Source organism: Lolium rigidum, chromosome 7 (assembly GCF_022539505.1).
Source record: "Lolium rigidum isolate FL_2022 chromosome 7, APGP_CSIRO_Lrig_0.1, whole genome shotgun sequence".
NCBI classification, from domain to species: domain Eukaryota; kingdom Viridiplantae; phylum Streptophyta; class Magnoliopsida; order Poales; family Poaceae; genus Lolium; species Lolium rigidum.
Window position 1 is genome coordinate 360,676,339 of NC_061514.1, and position 7,525 is coordinate 360,683,863.

Below are 7,525 nucleotides of genomic sequence, written 5' to 3' on the forward strand. Positions count from 1 at the left end.
GATTTCAACACATAGATACATGATAACATGGATTTCAACACATACATGAGCACATTGATTCAATTTGTAAGATTTTCATATCTAGGGTTCCATGTCTAAATTGAATTAAATCCGAGAAAATCATGGATGAAACGAAGGGGATCGAGAGAGAATACCTTGAGGAAGGAATTGGGAAGAGATTGGCCGGACAGATCTGACGATTTGGTGGTGGATTTGGTGGGGGGAAAGGGGGGAGGAGGAGGAACCGCCGGCTGGGGCTCGGGCTGGGGCGAAACAGAGAGGAGAAAGAGGAGAGCTCGGGCTGGGGCGGGCGCAGACGCCACACTTAAGTGGATGTGTCGGATGGGAGAACAGCTCAGCGTCGAGGCCGCCACGTAGGCTGGGACAGTGGCGCCGCGGACACGGGCGCCACACAGTGAGGTGTGGCGCCGGCGTGAGGGGCGCCACACAAAAGGGTTAGATGGGTGAAATAGTTTAACGGAGGATCAGACTGTGCTATACTTGCAACAAAAGATTATTTCTGTGTAAATCGCCTCGGAGCAGAGCCTTCCCTTCCTCCATGCAGCAGTGTGCGTGCAGTTCTTCCCGGGCGCAGGTCTGGGTCGCCGGACCGCGTCAGCAGCGGCGCCAGGCGGAGCAGGACGCGGGCGCCACAGCGCAGGCCCGTCCGTCAACGCCTCGCCGGCAACAAAAAGGTCCATATGGAAAACCACAAGGATCGGTGATTGCATCCTTGGACTGTGGATGCATGCTTTACCCGCGAAGAAATTAATCCGGCCGACTAATTAATTAATTGTGTTTTTCTCTCTGCCATTTTAATGAATTAATAAGCCGCACGACATAATCCAAGATTTCACTTTGACCAAAAATTAATCCAACCATATGATGAGTTGATGACTATTTGATGAGCAGTTGATATACTTAGAAAATGTTTTTAATATTCCGTCCCTCCTGAAAATATGTCGCAGATTTATCTAATTTTAAATGTATGTGAACACGATTTAGTGCACACTGCTATATTCATGAGGAGTGAGAACCAAACGTGTGGTTGAATGGTTAGGAGGGTAGTGGCATCCTCAGCCCACCAGAATTTAAATCCCGGATTTAATAATTTGGTGTCTCATAAAGGAGGAATATTATTCAGTGGGAGCCGACGTCCCGTCGACAGAGAGACGCATGTGGTGACTTCGTCAATCTCAAGACCTACCGGATCAGATTTTCGACGCAGTCTCTCGGAGATGCTCATAGGGAGTAGGGTGTACGTGCGTGCGTTCATAGGGATGAGTGTGTGCGTGTATACGTGAGCGTCTTTGATTGTACTGTGTTTAAAAAAAATATGAGGGGTGCAAGGTGGCCCACAAGGCGGGCGACATAGGCCGTGCAGGCCCATCCATCAACGCATGCCATTGCGAAACACAGGTCCATGAAACTGGAAAATCGGTGTATGGGTTGTCCCTATTTAGCCGCGTCCCCGGTAGAATATATGTTTTATAAAAATATAAACGTGTATTAAAACAACACACACAAATTTCATTTATATAAAGATATGTATATTATAAATGAGAATGAGAATTAACTAAATTTAAACTGAAACCTATTCTAATATACTCGCAGTCACTTGCAGGGCGAGAGGGAATAGCCTCGTAGCCGTCCTTCTCCTCATAGCCCGCGTCTGCCTATTTGCCTTGACTTCAAACCCATGGACCCTTCTCTCCATGCATCCACCGCGTGGGGAAACCGCAATAGCAACAGATGGCTCGCCTACCTCCGCCGATGAAAGCGCTTAATAAGTTTGGTGGCCCGCCGATATACGACGTGGCATCAACAACGCCTTTTGTCCGACGCTCCCAAGGGGCCCCTTGTGGGTCCGAGCGCCAGAGCGCTAGACTATTTATTGGGCCATGCCGGACACAAGAAGTCTATAGGGCTCTGATGGGTGCGTTTTTTTGTCCGTGCCCAATAGCCCTTTGGAGAGGGCTATAAGGGCGCGATTGAGATGTTGTAAGCTACATGCGTATTACAAGATTTTACTTTGACAAAAAAATAGTCAAAGCATGTGAGGCCTCCTTCCATTTTAGCTTTGTTATTCTAGACAAAGTTAAGATAATCAATTCGGAACGGAGCGAGTAGTTGACATACTGAGAAAGTGGATTATCAATTTTCTATAACATATTTGAGATACTGTTGATCAAAACTTTAGTCAAAGTTTTGTCTTAGAAGTTAGAAAGCATGTGCACCTTATCCATAAGAACACCAGTGTGTTAGTTTTCTACTACTAGTACGTCCAGCCTGTCAGCAGTGTAGATCCTAGCATCCTATACTAAATAGGCTGGCTGGTGTTTCAACATATGGTCGACGAAAATAGCATGTTCATAATGGATAGGGCAAGGGGGAGGAAGAAAGCACAGTCACTCTGGCCTTTATGGATCGACACATAGGATTATCTTAGTCACAGCATAAGACTAATTAGGCTGACCGGAATAGTATCGGTAAAAATGGCATGTTCTTAATGGAATGGGCAGGAGAAGATCACTCTACTATGTAAGGATCGACACCTAAGATTATCCGAGCCAAAAGATACGACTATGTTCCATGAGGCTAGTTCCTACAGTTGTCTAGCTTTGCCTTGAGCGATGGGATAGTCGGGGTGGCACGCCAGCGCGTGGCGCGCGATCTGCCTGGCCACTTTTGGGGTGCCCTGAGTACGTCCCAGGCCCGCGTGCGTTTTTCGCGCAACCTTTCTTCAACCTTTGGCCCTGCGACGCAGCCCGCGGCCACGTCGCGGCCGCGATAAACAAAGGCCGGCACCGAATCCTGTTGACTTCGACCGCCACCCCCGTCGCCCGTCGCCGTCCTTGGCTTTATAAGCCTTTCCGTCGCCCCCACACACCTTCGTCTTCCTTCTTCTACTTGTACCTCCATCGCCTCAGTTTTCACACTCGCCTATTAGCTCTCCATCCTCTCGTGTACACAGTAACCTCCCAGCTGCGAGGCAAACCCAGCCTTTTCATTACCTGCTCGATCGGCGCCCGATCCGTCTCTACAGTTGTGTACCATCTCGGTCGATGGGGCGCGCGCCGTGCTGCGAGAGGAGCGGGCTGAAGAAGGGGCCGTGGACGCAGGAGGAGGATGAGAAGCTGGTCGCCTACATCAAGAAGCACGGCCAGGGGAACTGGCGCACCATGCCCAAGCATGCCGGTGAGCATCCACCTGCTTGCGCTCGCATGTTAATTACCTAGCTACCCTTTCTCACGCAAAGCTACCGTTTCTCATGTTCTGTGTTGTGCCTTGTGCGTGCAGGCTTGGAGCGTTGCGGGAAGAGCTGCCGGCTGCGATGGACGAACTACCTCCGGCCGGACATCAAGCGCGGCCGCTTCTCCTTCGAGGAGGAGGAGACCATCATCCAGCTCCACAGCATCCTCGGCAACAAGTAAGAACTAAATCAACTCAGTTAACATCAACAACAAGTACGTCTCTGTTGCAACAGGACAGCTAGGCGTACGGTTTCGTGATTTTGATGTTCTTCCCTGTGCATGATTGCTTGCCTAGGTGGTCAGCCATTGCGGCGCGGCTGCCGGGACGGACGGACAACGAGATCAAGAACTACTGGAACACGCACATCCGCAAGCGCCTCCTCCGCATGGGCCTCGACCCCGTCACCCATGCGCCGCGCCTCGACCTCCTCGACCTCCGCTCCTCAAGCCCGCCGCCGCCGCATACTACCCCACGCAGGGCGACCTCGACACGCTCCGCGCGCTCGAGCCTCTCGCCGGCTACCCGGACCTCCTCCGCCTCGCCTCCACCCTCCTCGCCGCGCCGACGCCCAGCTCCACGGCCGAGCAGCAGATGCTCCTGCCCTGGCTCATCCAAGCGCAGATGGCGCAGCAGGCCTCGAATCAGCAGGCGCCGCCGCAGCATGCCACGGGTGCAGACCAGTTCATGCCGCCCAGCTCGGCGTACCAAATGCCAACCCTGGTCCACGCGAACCCCGCGCACCAGGGTCACATGGTGGCCTGCGGTGACTACACGCACCTCCCTGCCTACGATGGCCAGGTCGACTACATGCCGCCGCTGATGCAGATGGTGTCAGACACGTCCAACCAGCAGTGGAGCGGCACGGTCAGCAGCAGCAACAACAACTGCAACGTCGGCTCCGGCGTGTCCACGCCGTCGTCGAGCCCCGCTGCGGGGCGCGTGAACTCGGCTTCGACGACGACAACGTTCTGCGCGAGCGCCAGCAGTTTTGACGCCATCGGCGCCGCCGACGCCGCCGGGCTGTTCGACATGCACCTGTCCGATCTCCTTGATGTGAGCGACTACATGTAGCTAGTGAAAATTATTCCAAGTACGGCTTTCCACACCTGCGTGGAAACTGGAAACCATGCAAGTCGATCGAACAGTTGGCCACGTACCGACCTAGAGGGAGCAAAACAAGAACATTGCAAGTGCAAGGGGATAATGACAGAGGTCGCGTTGACGGTGGGGGAGGCGGCAGGGATAGTGTTGACCTAGATCCCGATGCCCCGTTGGAATCCATAGTTGCTAGTGGGGAGCAGGGGCAGCGGAAGAATTTGGAAATCGAGTTAAGCTGATACCATGTAACTTGGCTAGCTTCTGTGTTTTCTGTGAGTTGCCGAAAAAAAAGGAGAGGCCGTCGTCCCCGCACGGAGTTGGCAATGGAGGTTGGAGTCCCTCTTGTGTTGAGCGACTTGCTAGGGGTTGATGGTGCTGGGACTTCAAGTGCAGAGTGTTGTGTCAGCACGTATTTTCCCCACCTCGACAAGGTGAGTGGAGGGTTTATATGAAACTCTTGGGGACATGTGCAAATAGTATTCTCTTATCTCTTCTTCTAGCAATCTTGCAAAGTAAAATAAAAATCTTGTCTCCCCAACTTCACCGTGTGGTTGTCAGGTACAAGGTTTCGTGTAAGAAAAACACAAGTAAAAATAATACGAGTAAACCTAGAAAAAATAAAGTAAGTAACTAAAAACTATAAAGGGGTTGACTGATTTTGTGTTTTGGATGCAAATAAGAAAAGTAAATATTTTTGTATTTTCGAAATAAAATAGTGCAGCAAATAGAAAACAAGATAACGGTGTTTCTCATGATAAAAAGTTGACCCAGTTCATGGGTTCTCACTTCACTATTCTCTCTTTTAAGTTGAAGTGGACAAATAGCAATTCGTTAATGAGATATGAAGATGCAAAATAAAAACATGTGAAAGATGCGCATTCATATGGGCATCACGTCTTAACATAGAGATGATGCAACACATCTCTCTTATACTCCACAAGAAAGAGAAAAGTCCATGCAATCTTGTATTAAGAATTAACAGAGTATAGCCATAAGTACTTTAACATGATGTTTGAATATCAAATATGCTACCTTGAACAAACAAGATCATCAGTTTTGTCACCTGACGAACATAGCACATTCACTTTATCCCTAGTGAGGTAGCAGAAAAAGGCAAAATCATAATAGATCATTAATTTGTTGTCACTATTCAATCACTAAAACCATGCTACTCCATCTAATACACACATCACCCCACACACATTCTTGCATAGATGTTGGATCAGAACAAATACTTAAGAACATGGTATATAATATGCATCTATCAATACATATTACATATAATATGATCAGATCTCATAAGACAATATCATAGAATAAGGATCCACCACATAGGTATTACAAATATGATCACAATCATGTAGGGCAGCTCATATGGCACTAAGATCTATGAATAACATGAAAAAAATAGATCAAGCTACTGCCACGAACCCGTAGTCTAGAGGTGAACTACTCCCCCTTGATCAGGAACCGGCTCCTCTAACGTTCAGGAGAGAAGTCAGAGACTGACTTCACTTCTTCCGGGCCACTCTCCTCCAATAAAACGAAAAATGAAAGGAAGCGGTTGAAGCCAGGGACGGAGCTGAGCGCGCGCGGCGGCGTGGGTAACTATACATTGCAAATATGTGGGAATTCAATATGATAAAGGAAAAAAAGTTCATGTATGTATTTTATATGCATCGGGTGTTCTGGGTTTCGCAGCAGCAGTATGCAAGCTAGGGAAGCAACACATGTGAAGTTCATAGTCTTACCTTTCATGGTGAAAATCCAAGGTCTGGCCTTAATTGGTTGTTCCTAGCAATGGCCTTGTTGCAGGCATTGTTAGTGCATTGTTCCCTTCTTAGAGGCGTCGCCTTTGAAGAATCTGGAGTTCAGGTGTTGTCTTGGCAGTGGTTGTATTGTTGCAGCTAGGGCTGGAATACCGTAGCGGAGATTTTTATTTCTTAGTTTTCTTTTTCTTTTTTGGCTGTATGGATCCGTATTGCCACTAGGGTATATTGCATTGTTGCAGAGTCTATGTGTAATTGGTATCTCCTGATATTAATATATTCACTTTATCGAAAAGTGTAAGCAGATATTGGTTGAGAGATGATTGGAACACACTCTGATTCACCCACATTGTAGGGTATAAATACATTAATGCCAATGCTAGAATCCAGCGGATCTTTAACTAAGTAAGTTAACTAATTGAGCTAGAGAGACAAAGAGGCAACTAGGGTTTCCCTGGCGCCATGCCGTCAATATGCCTCGCCTCATGTGGTCTTAGGAACATGGAAGCGGGGTGGATTCCGTTCGTTGTCGGTGGGACTGTGGGAGTGCTTTAGTTTTTGTTGTTTTCCCCAGTCTGTTTAGTATTTGTGTCCTACTCATGAAAAGTGTGGTGGTGACCCGACTTCATAAAGATGGAATAAAGGCATCGCCATCTAGCCCCAGCTCCGGTGATGCGTCTAGCTTCGCCAAAGGGCGTCTGGAGGTTTGTCACTGGTGGATCTCGCTGGATCAAGTTTGTGTTCGTAATCTACTCTTCTTTTCATGGGCAATGGGTGATGCTCTCTTTTGCTGGTCCTTTGGGGATTTAATACAACGACTTCCTATTTGTCTATACAACAAGATCTACCACGACAAGCTTTATCCGGCTTCAACGAGTGAGGGGTGAGGCGAGAGAACGATGGCATGGCTTTGGCTTGTTCAAATGCCGGTAGTCGTCACCAGGTGCTCCAAAGATCTTTTTTATAACTTTTATTACTTTCGAGTTGTCTTATACTATTGTTGAAGAATAGAAACTAACTAAGCTAATTACTCCGACTAGTCGCAAAACGTGTGAACTGGACAAAATTAGTCAATGGGCACAACGTGGGATTAATACAAGCCACATGTGCATATACATGCTAACGGCAACATTTTGTAGGTATACGAAGAATTCCTTGCATGCTCGATGTAGATACATGGTGTATAGATGTCGCCTGCACGACCCTCCTGGCGGCTGGCGGTGGAAACAGTCTTTTTATTCCAGTAACACCTTTTAGGATCAGTGGTTAGGAGTATCTCTGTTCTTTCTTTATACGTGTGTACCTCTCTCCCAGAGAGTTACGACCTCATCATATATGTGATGATGTGAGACTAGTAACGAAAGCTAGTTGGTTCTGGATGCTCCGACCATGCAGCCACCTAG

At 48.3% G+C, this 7,525-nt stretch overlaps 1 pseudogene; it reads left to right on the plus strand.

The window, feature by feature from the left end:
* Positions 1–3,065: 3,065 nt before the first annotated feature.
* Positions 3,066–4,397, plus strand: LOC124676559 (annotated as a pseudogene).
* Positions 4,398–7,525: the final 3,128 nt, after the last annotated feature.